This window comes from Cherax quadricarinatus, chromosome 54 (genome assembly GCF_038502225.1).
Source record: "Cherax quadricarinatus isolate ZL_2023a chromosome 54, ASM3850222v1, whole genome shotgun sequence".
NCBI lineage: Eukaryota > Metazoa > Arthropoda > Malacostraca > Decapoda > Parastacidae > Cherax > Cherax quadricarinatus.
The window spans coordinates 21,044,989-21,059,741 of record NC_091345.1 but is presented as its reverse complement, the minus strand read 5'-3'; the positions used below and the strand labels follow the sequence as shown (position 1 = coordinate 21,059,741).

The window sequence follows — 14,753 nt, the reverse complement described above, 5'->3', positions numbered from 1 at the left end:
GATAAACATGTGTAACAAGTGTCCAGGAAGGTTCAACATGTGTAACAAGTGTCCAGGAAGGTTCAACATGTGTAACAAGCGTCCGGGAAGGTTCAACATGTGTAACAAGTGTCCAGGAAGGTTCAACATGTGTAACAAGTGTCCAGGAAGGTTCAACATGTGTAACAAGTGTCCAGGAAGGTTCAACATGTGTAACAAGTGTCCAGGAAGGTTCAACATGTGTAACAAGTGTCCGGGAAGGTTCAACATGTGTAACAAGTGTCCAGGAAGGTTCAACATGTGTAACAAGTGTCCAGGAAGGTTCAACATGTGTAACAAGTGTCCGGGAAGGTTCAACATGTGTAACAAGTGTCCAGGAAGGTTCAACATGTGTAACATGTGTCCGGGAAGGTTCAACATGTGTAACAAGTGTCCAGGAAGGTTCAACATGTGTAACAAGTGTCCGGGAAGGTTCAACATGTGTAACAAGTGTCCAGGAAGGTTCAACATGTGTAACAAGTGTCCAGGAAGGTTCAACATGTGTAACAAGTGTCCAGGAAGGTTCAACATGTGTAACAAGTGTCCAGGAAGGTTCAACATGTGTAACAAGTGTCCAGGAAGGTTCAACATGTGTAACAAGTGTCCAGGAAGGTTCAACATGTGTAACAAGTGTCCAGGAAGGTTCAACATGTGTAACAAGTGTCCAGGAAGGTTCAACATGTGTAACAAGTGTCCAGGAAGGTTCAACATGTGTAACAAGTGTCCAGGAAGGTTCAACATGTGTAACAAGTGTCCAGGAAGGTTCAACATGTGTAACAAGTGTCCAGGAAGGTTCAACATGTGTAACAAGTGTCCAGGAAGGTTCAACATGTGTAACAAGTGTCCAGGAAGGTTCAACATGTGTAACAAGTGTCCAGGAAGGTTCAACATGTGTAACAAGTGTCCAGGAAGGTTCAACATGTGTAACAAGTGTCCAGGAAGGTTCAACATGTGTAACAAGTGTCCAGGAAGGTTCAACATGTGTAACAAGTGTCCAGGAAGGTTCAACATGTGTAACAAGTGTCCAGGAAGGTTCAACATGTGTAACAAGTGTCCAGGAAGGTTCAACATGTGTAACAAGTGTCCAGGAAGGTTCAACATGTGTAACAAGTGTCCAGGAAGGTTCAACATGTGTAACAAGTGTCCAGGAAGGTTCAACATGTGTAACAAGTGTCCAGGAAGGTTCAACATGTGTAACAAGTGTCCAGGAAGGTTCAACATGTGTAACAAGTGTCCAGGAAGGTTCAACATGTGTAACAAGTGTCCAGGAAGGTTCAACATGTGTAACAAGTGTCCAGGAAGGTTCAACATGTGTAACAAGTGTCCAGGAAGGTTCAACATGTGTAACAAGTGTCCGGGAAGGTTCAACATGTGTAACAAGTGTCCGGGAAGGTTCAACATGTGTAACAAGTGTCCGGGAAGGTTCAACATGTGTAACAAGTGTCCAGGAAGGTTCAACATGTGTAACAAGTGTCCAGGAAGGTTCAACATGTGTAACAAGTGTCCAGGAAGGTTCAACATGTGTAACAAGTGTCCAGGAAGGTTCAACATGTGTAACAAGTGTCCAGGAAGGTTCAACATGTGTAACAAGTGTCCGGGAAGGTTCAACATGTGTAACAAGTGTCCGGGAAGGTTCAACATGTGTAACAAGTGTCCGGGAAGGTTCAACATGTGTAACAAGTGTCCGGGAAGGTTCAACATGTGTAACAAGTGTCCGGGAAGGTTCAACATGTGTAACAAGTGTCCGGGAAGGTTCAACATGTGTAACAAGTGTCCGGGAAGGTTCAACATGTGTAACAAGTGTCCGGGAAGGTTCAACATGTGTAACAAGTGTCCGGGAAGGTTCAACATGTGTAACAAGTGTCCGGGAAGGTTCAACATGTGTAACAAGTGTCCGGGAAGGTTCAACATGTGTAACAAGTGTCCGGGAAGGTTCAACATGTGTAACAAGTGTCCGGGAAGGTTCAACATGTGTAACAAGTGTCCGGGAAGGTTCAACATGTGTAACAAGTGTCCGGGAAGGTTCAACATGTGTAACAAGTGTCCGGGAAGGTTCAACATGTGTAACAAGTGTCCGGGAAGGTTCAACATGTGTAACAAGTGTCCGGGAAGGTTCAACATGTGTAACAAGTGTCCGGGAAGGTTCAACATGTGTAACAAGTGTCCGGGAAGGTTCAACATGTGTAACAAGTGTCCGGGAAGGTTCAACATGTGTAACAAGTGTCCGGGAAGGTTCAACATGTGTAACAAGTGTCCAGGAAGGTTCAACATGTGTAACAAGTGTCCAGGAAGGTTCAACATGTGTAACAAGTGTCCAGGAAGGTTCAACATGTGTCACAAGTGTCCAAGTGTCCAGGAAGGTTCAACATGTGTAACAAGTGTCCAGGAAGGTTCAACATGTGTAACAAGTGTCCAGGAAGGTTCAACATGTGTAACAAGTGTCCAGGAAGGTTCAACATGTGTAACAAGTGTCCAGGAAGGTTCAACATGTGTAACAAGTGTCCAGGAAGGTTCAACATGTGTAACAAGTGTCCAGGAAGGTTCAACATGTGTAACAAGTGTCCAGGAAGGTTCAACATGTGTAACAAGTGTCCGGGAAGGTTCAACATGTGTAACAAGTGTCCAGGAAGGTTCAACATGTGTAACAAGTGTCCAGGAAGGTTCAACATGTGTAACAAGTGTCCAGGAAGGTTCAACATGTGTAACAAGTGTCCAGGAAGGTTCAACATGTGTAACAAGTGTCCAGGAAGGTTCAACATGTGTAACAAGTGTCCAGGAAGGTTCAACATGTGTAACAAGTGTCCGGGAAGGTTCAACATGTGTAACAAGTGTCCGGGAAGGTTCAACATGTGTAACAAGTGTCCAGGAAGGTTCAACATGTGTAACAAGTGTCCAGGAAGGTTCAACATGTGTAACAAGGAAGGTTCAACATGTGTAACAAGTGTCCAGGAAGGTTCAACATGTGTAACAAGTGTTCAACATGTGTAACAAGTGGGAAGGTTCAACATGTGTAACAAGTGTCCAGGAAGGTTCAACATGTGTAACAAGTGTCCGGGAAGGTTCAACATGTGTAACAAGTGTCCAGGAAGGTTCAACATGTGTAACAAGTGTCCAGGAAGGTTCAACATGTGTAACAAGTGTCCAGGAAGGTTCAACATGTGTAACAAGTGTCCAGGAAGGTTCAACATGTGTAACAAGTGTCCAGGAAGGTTCAACATGTGTAACAAGTGTCCGGGAAGGTTCAACATGTGTAACAAGTGTCCAGGAAGGTTCAACATGTGTAACAAGTGTCCAGGAAGGTTCAACATGTGTAACAAGTGTCCAGGAAGGTTCAACATGTGTAACAAGTGTCCAGGAAGGTTCAACATGTGTAACAAGTGTCCGGGAAGGTTCAACATGTGTAACAAGTGTCCAGGAAGGTTCAACATGTGTAACAAGTGTCCAGGAAGGTTCAACATGTGTAACAAGTGTCCGGGAAGGTTCAACATGTGTAACAAGTGTCCAGGAAGGTTCAACATGTGTAACAAGTGTCCGGGAAGGTTCAACATGTGTAACAAGTGTCCAGGAAGGTTCAACATGTGTAACAAGTGTCCAGGAAGGTTCAACATGTGTAACAAGTGTCCGGGAAGGTTCAACATGTGTAACAAGTGTCCAGGAAGGTTCAACATGTGTAACAAGTGTCCGGGAAGGTTCAACATGTGTAACAAGTGCCCAGGAAGGTTCAACATGTGTAACAAGTGTCCGGGAAGGTTCAACATGTGTAACAAGTGTCCAGGAAGGTTCAACATGTGTAACAAGTGTCCGGGAAGGTTCAACATGTGTAACAAGTGTCCAGGAAGGTTCAACATGTGTAACAAGTGTCCGGGAAGGTTCAACATGTGTAACAAGTGTCCGGGAAGGTTCAACATGTGTAACAAGTGTCCAGGAAGGTTCAACATGTGTAACAAGTGTCCAGGAAGGTTCAACATGTGTAACAAGTGTCCAGAAAGGTTCAACATGTGTAACAAGTGTCCGGGAAGGTTCAACATGTGTAACAAGTGTCCAGGAAGGTTCAACATGTGTAACAAGTGTCCGGGAAGGTTCAACATGTGTAACAAGTGTCCAGGAAGGTTCAACATGTGTAACAAGTGTCCAGGAAGGTTCAACATGTGTAACAAGTGTCCAGGAAGAAAAATGCTGCTTTCTAGAATACGAATATATTGGAGTCATTTTTTCTCTTGCAAAAACTGAAAATAATTTATTATAATTTAATGTAATTTATTATTTGTGTTGTGACGGCGGGAAGTGCCAGAGTAATAATAATAATAATAATAATAATAATAATAATTATAATTGGCTTGCTGTTGCTGTTAATTGGAAGAAAAATGCTTAAGGGAAAAGATGATCTGCATCTTACCTTCCTGACTTGTGCTAGTTGATTGATGTACAGTGTTGATTGATGTACAGTGTTGATTGATGTACAGTGTTGATTGATGTACAGTGTTGATGATTGATGTACAGTGTTGATGATTGATGTACAGTGTTGATGATTGATGTACAGTGTTGATGATTGATGTGGAGTGTTGAGAGTTGATGTGGTGGAGTGTTAACAATTGATGAGGCGGAGTATTAATAGTTGACGTGAAGTGTTAATTGATGTCTGGTCTGTGAATATTAATAGAAAAAATAAACACTGTGATCACAGTGTTACCACAACTTCAGTGATTGATGTAGTTGTATTGATGCGGTAGTGTTGGTGTGGTAGTGTTGGTGTGATGGCAGTGTTATTGTGGTAGTGTTGGTGTGGTAGTGTTGGTGTGATGGCAGTGTTATTGTGGTAGTGTTGGTGTGGAAGTGTTCGTGTGGTGGTGGTGGTGTGGTAGTGTTGGTGTGATGTCAGTGTTATTGTGGTAGTGTTGGTGTGGTGGTAGTTGGTGTGGTAGTGTTGGTGTGGTAGTGTTGGTGTGATGTCAGTGTTATTGTGGTAGTGTTGGTGTGGTGGTAGTTGGTGTGGTAGTGTTGGTGTGGTAGTGTTGGTGTGGTGGTGGTGGTGGTGGTGTGGTAGTGTTGGTGTGATGTCAGTGTTATTGTGGTAGTGTTGGTGTGGTGGTAGTTGGTGTGGTAGTGTTGGTGTGGTGGTGGTGGTGGTGTGGTAGTGTTGGTGTGATGGCAGTGTTGGTGTGGTAGTGTTGGTGTGATGTCAGTGTTATTGTGGTAGTGTTGGTGTGGTGGTAGTTGGTGTGGTAGTGTTGGTGTGGTGGTGTTGGTGTGGTGGTGGTGGTGTGGTAGTGTTGGTGTGATGGCAGTGTTGGTGTGGTAGTGTTGGTGTGGTAGTGTTGGTGTGATGGCATTGGTGTGGTAGTGTTGGTGTGGTGGTGTTGGTGTGGTAGTGGTGGTGTTGGTGTGGTGGTGTTGGTGTGGTAGTGTTGGTGTGATGGCAGTGTTGGTGTGGTGGTTTTGGTGTGGTAGTGTTGGTGTGGTAGTGTTGGTGTGGTAGTGTTGGTGTGGTGGTGTTGATGTGGTAGTGTTGGTGTGATGGCAGTTATTGTGGTAGTGTTGGTGTGGTGGTAGCTGGTGTGGTAGTGTTGGTGTGGTGGTGTTGGTGTGGAAGTGTTGGTGTGGTGGTGGTGTGTTAGTGTTGGTGTGATGGCAGTGTTGGTGTGGTGGTTTTGGTGTGGTAGTGTTGGTGTGGTAGTGTTGGTGTGGTAGTGTTGGTGTGGTGGTGTTGATGTGGTAGTGTTGGTGTGATGGCAGTTATTGTGGTAGTGTTGGTGTGGTGGTAGCTGGTGTGGTAGTGTTGGTGTGGTGGTGTTGGTGTGGAAGTGTTGGTGTGGTGGTGGTGTGTTAGTGTTGGTGTGATGGCAGTGTTGGTGTGGTAGTTGGTGTGGTAGTGTTGGTGTGATGGCAGTGTTGGTGTGGTAGTGTTGGTGTGGTGGTGTTGGTGTGGTAGTGTTGGTGTGGTAGTGTTGGTGTGGTAGTGTTGGTGTGATGGCAGTTTTATTGTGGTAGTGTTGGTGTGGTGGTAGTGTTGGTGTGGTAGTGTTGGTGTGATGGCAGTGTTGGTGTGGTGGTAGTTGGTGTGGTAGTGTTGGTGTGGTGTTGGTGTGGTAGTGTTGGTGTGGTGGTAGTGTTGGTGTGGTGGTAGTGTTGGTGTGTTGGTGTGGTAGTGTTGGTGTGGTGGTAGTGTTGGTGTGGTGGTAATGTTGCTGTGGTGGTACTGTTTGTGTGGTGTTGGTTTAGTAGTGGTGTGGTGGTAGTGTTGGTGTGGTGGTAGTGTTGGTGGGATAGTGTTGGTGTGGGAAGGTTGGTGTGGTGGTGTTGGTGGGATAGTGTTGGCGTGGTAGTGCTGATGTGGTGGTAGTGTTGGTGTGGTAGTTGTATTGGTGTGGTAGTGTTGGTGTGGTAGTGTTGGTGTGGTGGTGTTGGTGTTGTAGTGTTGGTGTGGTAGTGTTGGTGTGGTGGTAGTGTTGGTGTGGTGGTAGTGTTGGTGTGGTGGTGTTGGTGTGGTGGTGTTGGTGGGATAGTGTTGGTGTGGTGGTAGTGTTGGTGTGGCGGTAATATTGGTGGGATGGTGTTGGTGTGGTGGTGTTGGTGGGATAGTGTTGGTGGGGTGGTAGTGTTGGTGTGGTGGTGTTGGTGGGATAGTGTTGGTGTGGTAGTGTTGGTGGGATAGTGTTGATGTGGTAGCGTTGGTGTGGTGGTAGTGTTGGTGTGGTGGTGTTGGTCTGGTGGTAGTGTTGGTGGGATAGTGTTGGTGTGGTAGGGTTGGTGTGGTGGTGTTGGTGGGATAGTGTTGGCGTGGTAGTGCTGATGTGGTGGTAGTGTTGGTGTGGTAGTTGTATTGGTGTGGTAGTGTTGGTGTGGTGGTGTTGGTGTGGTAGTGTTGGTGTGGTAGTGTTGGTGTGGTAGTGTTGGTTTGGTGGTAGTGTTGGTGTGGTGGTAGTGTTGGTGAGATAGTGTTGGTTGGATAGTGTTGGTAGGATAGTGTTGGTGTGGTGGTAGTGTTGGTGTGGCGGTAGTATTGGTGGGATAGTGATGGTGTGGTGGTAGTGTTGGTGTGGCGGTAGTATTGGTGGGATAGTGTTGGTGTGGTGGTAGTGTTGGTGTGGTGGTAGTATTGGTGGGATAGTGTTGGTGTGGTGGTAGTGTTGGTGTGGCGGTAGTATTGGTGGGATAGTGATGGTGTGGTGGTAGTGTTGGTGTGGTGGTGTTGGTGGGATAGTGTTGGTGTGGTGGTAGTGTTGGTGTGGTGGTGTTGGTGGGATAGTGTTGGTGTGGTGGTAGTGTTGGTGTGGTAGTGTTGGTGTGGTGGTGTTGGTAGGATAGTGTTGGTGTGGTGGTAGTGTTGGTGTGGTGGTAGTGTTGGTGTGGTGGCAGTGTTGGTGTGGTGGTAGGGTTGGTGTGGTGGCAATGTTGGTGTGGTGGCAATGTTGGTGTGGTGGCAATGTTGGTGTGGTGGTAGTGTTGGTGTGGTGCTGTTGGTGGGATAGTGTTGGTGTGGTGGTAGGGTTGGTGTGGCGGTAGGGTTGGTGTGGCGGTAAGGTTGGTGTGGCGGTAGTGTTGGTGGGATAGTGTTGGTGTGCTGGTAGTGTTGGTGTGGTGGTAGTGTTGGTGTGGTAGTGTTGGTGTGGTGGCAGTGTTGGTGTAGCGGTAGTGTTGGTGTGGCGGTAGTGTTGGTGGGATAGTGTTGGTGGGGTAGTGTTGGTGTGGTGGTAGTGTTGGTGTGGTGGTAGTTTTGGTGGGATAGTGTTGGTGTGGTGGTAGTGTTGGTGTTAGTGGGATAGTGTTGGTGTGGTGGTAGTGCTGGTGTGGTGGTAGTGTTGGTGTGGTGGTAGTGTTGGTGTGGTGGTAGTGTTGGTGTGGTGGTGTTGGTGGGATAATGTTGGTGTGGTGGTGTTGGTGGGATAGTGTTGGTGGGGTGGTAGTGTTGGTGTGGTGGTGTTGGTGGGATAGTGTTGGTGTGGTAGTGTTGATGGGATAGTGTTGGTGTGGTGGTAGCGTTGGTGTGGTGGTAGCGTTGGTGTGGTGGTAGTGTTGGTGTGGTGGTGTTGGTGTGGTGGTAGTGTTGGTGGGATAGTGTTGGTGTGGTAGGGTTGGTGTGGTGGTGTTGGTGGGATAGTGTTGGCGTGGTAGTGCTGATGTGGTGGTAGTGTTGGTGTGGTAGTTGTATTCTTGTGGTAGTGTTGGTGTGGTGGTGTTGGTGTGGTGGTGTTGGTGTGGTAGTGTTGGTGTGGTGGTGTTGGTGTGGTAGTGTTGGTGTGGTAGTGTTGGTGTGGTGGTAGTGTTGGTGTGGTGGTGTTGGTGGGATAGTGTTGGTGGGATAGTGTTGGTGTGGTGGTAGTGTTGGTGTGGCGGTAGTATTGGTGGGATAGTGTTGGTGTGGTGGTAGTGTTGGTGTGGTGGTAGTGTTGGTGTTGGTGGGATAGTGTTAGTGTGGTGGTAGTGTTGGTGTGGCGGTAGTATTGGTGGGATAGTGTTGGTGTGGTGGTAGTGTTGGTGTGGCGGTAGTATTGGTGGGATAGTGTTGGTGTGGTGGTAGTGTTGGTGTGGCGGTAGTATTGGTGGGATAGTGTTGGTGTGGTGGTAGTGTTGGTGTGGCGGTAGTATTGGTGGGATAGTGTTGGTGTGGTGGTAGTGTTGGTGTGGTGGTAGTGTTGGTGTGGCGGTAGTATTGGTGGGATAGTGTTGGTGTGGTGGTAGTGTTGGTGTGGCGGTAGTATTGGTGGGATAGTGTTGGTGTGGTGGTAGTGTTGGTGTTGGTGGGATAGTGTTAGTGTGGTGGTAGTGTTGGTGTGGCGGTAGTATTGGTGGGATAGTGTTGGTGTGGTGGTAGTGTTGGTGTGGCGGTAGTATTGGTGGGATAGTGTTGGTGTGGTGGTAGTGTTGGTGTGGCGGTAGTATTGGTGGGATAGTGTTGGTGTGGTGGTAGTGTTGGTGTGGCGGTAGTATTGGTGGGATAGTGTTGGTGTGGTGGTAGTGTTGGTGTGGTGGTAGTGTTGGTGTTGGTGGGATAGTGTTAGTGTGGTGGTAGTGTTGGTGTGGTGGTAGTGTTGGTGTGGTGGTAGTGTTGGTGTTGGTGGGATAGTGTTAGTGTGGTGGTAGTGTTGGTGTGGCGGTAGTATTGGTGGGATAGTGTTGGTGTGGTGGTAGTGTTGGTGTGGCGGTAGTATTGGTGGGATAGTGTTGGTGTGGTGGTAGTGTTGGTGTGGCGGTAGTAGTGTTGGTGTGGTGGTAGTGTTGGTGTGGTGGTAGTGTTGGTGTTGGTGGGATAGTGTTAGTGTGGTGGTAGTGTTGGTGTGGTCGTGTTGGTGGGATAGTGTTGGTGGGGTAGTGTTGGTGTGGTGGTAGTGTTGGTGTGGTGGTAGTTTTGGTGGGATAGTGTTGGTGTGGTGGTAGTGTTGGTGTTAGTGGGATAGTGTTGGTGTGGTGGTAGTGCTGGTGTGGTGGTAGTGTTGGTGTGGTGGTAGTGTTGGTGTGGTGGTAGTGTTGGTGTGGTGGTGTTGGTGGGATAGTGTTGGTGTGGTGGTGTTGGTGGGATAGTGTTGGTGGGGTGGTAGTGTTGGTGTGGTGGTGTTGGTGGGATAGTGTTGGTGTGGTAGTGTTGATGGGATAGTGTTGGTGTGGTGGTAGCGTTGGTGTGGTGGTAGCGTTGGTGTGGTGGTAGTGTTGGTGTGGTGGTGTTGGTGTGGTGGTAGTGTTGGTGTTGGTGGGATAGTGTTGGCGTGGTAGTGCTGATGTGGTGGTAGTGTTGGTGTGGTAGTTGTATTCTTGTGGTGGTGTTGGTGTGGTGGTGTTGGTGTGGTGGTGTTGGTGTGGTGGTGTTGGTGTGGTGGTGTTGGTGTGGTGGTGTTGGTGTGGTGGTGTTGGTGTGGTGGTGTTGGTGTGGTGGTGTTGGTGTGGTGGTGTTGGTGTGGTGTGTGTTGGTGTGGTGGTGTTGGTGTGGCGGTAGTATTGGTGGGATATAGTGTTGGTGTGGTGGTAGTGTTGGTGTTGGTGGGATAGTGTTAGTGTGGTGGTAGTGTTGGTGTGGCGGTAGTATTGGTGGGATAGTGTTGGTGTGGTGGTAGTGTTGGTGTGGTGGTAGTGGTTAGTGTTGGTGTGGTGGTAGTGTTTGTGTGGCGGTAGTATTGGTGGGTGTGGTGGTAGTGTTGGTGTGGCGGTAGTATTGGTGGGATAGTGGTGGTGTGGTGGTAGTGTTGGTGTGGTGGTAGTGTTGGTGTTGGTGGTATAGTGTTAGTGTGGTTGGTGTGGTGTTAGTGTTGGTGTTGGTGGGATAGTGTTAGTGTGGTGGTAGTGTTGGTGTGGCGGTAGTATTGGTGGGATAGTGTTGGTGTGGTGGTAGTGTTGGTGTGGCGGTAGTATTGGTGGGATAGTGTTGGTGTGGTGGTAGTGTTGGTGTGGCGGTAGTATTGGTGGGATAGTGTTGGTGTGGTGGTAGTGTTGGTGTGGTGGTAGTGTTGGTGTTGGTGGGATAGTGTTAGTGTGGTGGTAGTGTTGGTGTTGTGGTGTTGGTGGGATAGTGTTGGTGTGGTGGTAGTGGTGGTAGTGTTGGTGTGGTGGTAGTGTTGGTGTGGTGGCAGTGTTGGTGTGGTGGCAGTGTTGGTGTGGTGGTAGGGTTTGTGTGGTGGCAATGTTGGTGTGGTGGCAATGTTGGTGTGGTGGTAGTGTTGGTGTGGTGCTGTTGGTGGGATAGTGTTGGTGTGGTGGTAGGGTTGGTGTGGCGGTAGGGTTGGTATGGTGGTAGTGTTGGTGGGATAGTGTTGGTGTGGTGGTAGTGTTGGTGTGGTGGTGTGGTGGCAGTGTTGGTGTAGCGGTAGTGTTGGTGTGGCGGTAGTGTTGGTGGGATAGTGTTGGTGTGGTGGTGTTGGTGTGGCGGTAGTGTTGGTGGGATAGTGTTGGTGTGGAGGTGTTGGTGGGATAGTGTTGGTGTGGTGGTAGTTTTGGTGGGATAATGTTGGTGTGGTGGTAGTTTTGGTGGGATAGTGTTGGTGTTGGTGGGATAGTGTTGGTGTGGTGGTAGTTTACCTGGAGTTTACCTGGAGAGAGTTTCGGGGGTCAACGCCCCCGCGGCCCGGTCTGTGACCAGGCCTCCTGGTGGATCAGCGCCTGATCAACCAGGCTGTTGCTGCTGGCTGCACGCAAACCAACGTACGAGCCACAGCCCGGCTGATCAGGAACTGACTTTAGGTGCTTGTCCAGTGCCAGCTTGAAGACTGCCAGGGGTCTGTTGGTAATCCCCCTTATGTGTGCTGGGAGGCAGTTGAACAGTCTCGGGCCCCTGACGCTTATTGTATGGTCTCTTAACGTGCTAGTGACACCCCTGCTTTTCATTGGGGGGATGGTGCATCGTCTGCCAAGTCTTTTGCTTTCGTAGTGAGTGATTTTCGTGTGCAAGTTCGGTACTAGTCCCTCTAGGATTTTCCAGGTGTATATAATCATGTATCTCTCCCTCCTGCGTTCCAGGGAATACAGGTTTAGAAACCTCAAGCGCTCCCAGTAATTGAGGTGTTTTATCTCCGTTATGCGCGCCGTGAAAGTTCTCTGTACATTTTCTAGGTCGGCAATTTCACCTGCCTTGAAAGGTGCTGTTAGAGTGCAGCAATATTCCAGCCTAGATAGAACAAGTGACCTGAAGAGTGTCATCATGGGCTTGGCCTCCCTAGTTTTGAAGGTTCTCATTATCCATCCTGTCATTTTTCTAGCAGATGCGATTGATACAATGTTATGGTCCTTGAAGGTGAGATCCTCCGACATAATCACTCCCAGGTCTTTGACGTTGGTGTTTCGCTCTATTTTGTGGCCAGAATTTGTTTTGTACTCTGATGAAGATTTAATTTCCTCATGTTTACCATATCTGAGTAATTGAAATTTCTCATCGTTGAACTTCATATTGTTTTCTGCAGCCCACTGAAAGATTTGGTTGATGTCCGCCTGGAGCCTTGCAGTGTCTGCAATGGAAGACACTGTCATGCAGATTCGGGTGTCATCTGCAAAGGAAGACACGGTGCTGTGGCTGACATCCTTGTCTATGTCGGATATGAGGATGAGGAACAAGATGGGAGCTAGTACTGTGCCTTGTGGAACAGAGCTTTTCACCGTAGCTGCCTCGGACTTTACTCTGTTGACGACTACTCTCTGTGTTCTGTTAGTGAGGAAATTATAGATCCATCGACCGACTTTTCCTGTTATTCCTTTAGCGCGCATTTTGTGCGCTATTACGCCATGGTCACACTTGTCGAAGGCTTTTGCAAAGTCTGTATATATTACATCTGCATTCTTTTTGTCTTCTAGTGCATTTAGGACCTTGTCGTAGTGATCCAGTAGTTGAGACAGACAGGAGCGACCTGTTCTAAACCCATGTTGCCCTGGGTTGTGTAACTGATGGGTTTCTAGATGGGTGGTGATCTTGCTTCTTAGGACCCTTTCAAAGATTTTTATGATATGGGATGTTAGTGCTATTGGTCTGTAGTTCTTTGCTGTTGCTTTACTGCCCCCTTTGTGGAGTGGGGCTATGTCTGTTGTTTTTAGTAACTGAGGGACGACCCCCGTGTCCATGCTCCCTCTCCATAGGATGGAAAAGGCTCGTGATAGGGGCTTCTTGCAGTTCTTGATGAACACAGAGTTCCATGAGTCTGGCCCTGGGGCAGAGTGCATGGGCATGTCATTTATCGCCTGTTCGAAGTCATTTGGCGTCAGGATAACATCGGATAGGCTTGTGTTAATCAAATTTTGTGGCTCATAAAAAATTCATTTTGATCTTCGATTCTCAGTCTGGTTAGCGGCTTGCTAAAAACTGAGTCATATTGGGACTTGAGTAGCTCACTCATTTCCTTGCTGTCATCTGTGTAGGACCCATCTTGTTTAAGTAGGGGCCCAATACTGGACGTTGTTCTCGATTTTGATTTGGCATAGGAGAAGAAATACTTTGGGTTTCTTTCGATTTCATTTATGGCTTTTAGTTCTTCCCGCGATTCCTGACTCCTAAAGGATTCTTTTAGCTTAAGTTCGATGCTTGCTATTTCTCTGACCAGTGTCTCCCTGCGCATTTCAGATATATTGACCTCTTTTAGCCGCTCTGTTATTCGTTTCCGTCGCCTGTAAAGGGAGCGCCTGTCTCTTTCTATTTTACATCTACTCCTCCTTTTTCTTAGAGGAATAAGCCTTGTGCATACATCGAGTGCCACCGAGTTAATCTGTTCTAGGCATAAGTTCGGGTCTGTGTTGCTTAGTATATCTTCCCAGCTTATATCGGTTAGGACTTGGTTTACTTGGTCCCACTTTATGTTTTTGTTATTGAAGTTGAATTTGGTGAATGCTCCCTCGTGACTAGTCTCATTTTGTCGGTCTGGGGCTCCACGCATACATGTCTGAACCTCAATTATGTTGTGATCTGAGTATATTGTTTTTGATATGGTGACATTTCTTATCAGATCATCATTGTTAGTGAAGATGAGGTCTAGTGTATTCTCCAGTCTAGTAGGCTCTATTATTTGCTGGTTTAAATTGAATTTTGTGCAGAGATTTAAAAGCTCGTGTGAGTGTGAGTTTTCATCAGAGCTGCCTCCTGGTGTTATTACTGCAACAATATTATTTGCTATATTCCTCCATTTTAGGTGCCTTAAGTTGAAATCCCCCAGGAGCAAGATGTTGGGTGCAGGAGCTGGAAGATTTTCCAGACAGTGGTCAATTTTTAACAGCTGTTCCTGGAATTGCTGGGATGTTGCATCCGGAGGCTTGTAGACTACCACAATGACTAGGTTTTGGTTCTCGACCTTTACTGCTAAAACTTCCACTACGTCATTTGAGGCATTAAGCAGTTCTGTGCAAACAAGTGACTCTGCAATGTACAGGCCAACCCCCCCCTTTTGCCTGTTCACTCTGTCACATCTGTATAGGTTGTAACCTGGGATCCATATTTCGTTGTCCAAGTGATCCTTTATGTGGGTCTCAGTGAAAGCCGCGAACATTGCCTTTGCCTCTGCAAGCAGTCCACGGATGAAAGGTATTTTGTTGTTTGTTGCTGGCTTTAGACCCTGTATATTTGCAAAGAAGAATGTTATCGGACTGGTGGTATTGTTGGTACTGGGGGGGGATTTTTTTTCCGGCATTAGTATCTGTATCTGTTGGTTTGGAGTGGAGGCCATCGACTGTGGTTCCACTCCAGGAATGACTGGATTTGGTGTACGATTTCTGCCATTTCCTGCCAGTTTTTTTTCCTTCCTGGCACTAAAAAACCTCTCCCTCTTGAGTGGCTGTGGCTACCCAGGTTTTCCCATGGCCTGGATGTTTTGTATCTTTTTGTCCCCTTTAGATGGTATGCCTGGCAATTTAAGTTATAGCACAGTCTTTCCTGTACTGAAGAGGTACACATTTCAGGGTGAAAAAGCTTACAGGAAGGGAGTTTGCATTTTCCTGTTGTCATATGGGCATGACATTTTCTAGGGTGGTCATAGTTGCATGTCCCATCTGTTTTTCCAGATTTCCCATGCCAGCAGATACCAAGTGCATAGTATGTGCACAGGCTTGGTTTCCGTTTGCCTTGGGTTTCTGTGACTGTATTCCCTGTTGGTGCATGTTTCCCTGTCTTATTCCTATCCTCCCTAGCACCAACAATGGAGCTCACACCAGTTGTTTTTGGTAATTTATCCTCACTATTGCTATTGGAGTCCTCTTGTTTGCTATTTCCTGCGGTATTTCTAGTTTGCAATATTGGTTTTATCTTATCTTTGACTACACTTGTTTCCCTACTATGGCTC

The 14,753-nt window shown here is 47.3% G+C and overlaps 1 protein-coding gene and 1 long non-coding RNA gene across 6 annotated transcripts in view; both read left to right on the top strand.

The window, feature by feature from the left end:
• LOC128699201 (adenosylhomocysteinase-like 1) overlaps nucleotides 1-14,753 on the top strand; it is a 562,478-nt gene that overhangs the window by 299,212 nt on the left and 248,513 nt on the right. The window lies entirely within an intron of this gene.
• Nucleotides 1,268-2,341, top strand: LOC138854295 (uncharacterized). The gene is made up of 3 exons (XR_011393486.1): nucleotides 1,268-1,380; nucleotides 1,441-1,620; nucleotides 2,251-2,341. It is a non-coding gene; the product is annotated as an uncharacterized lncRNA (long non-coding RNA).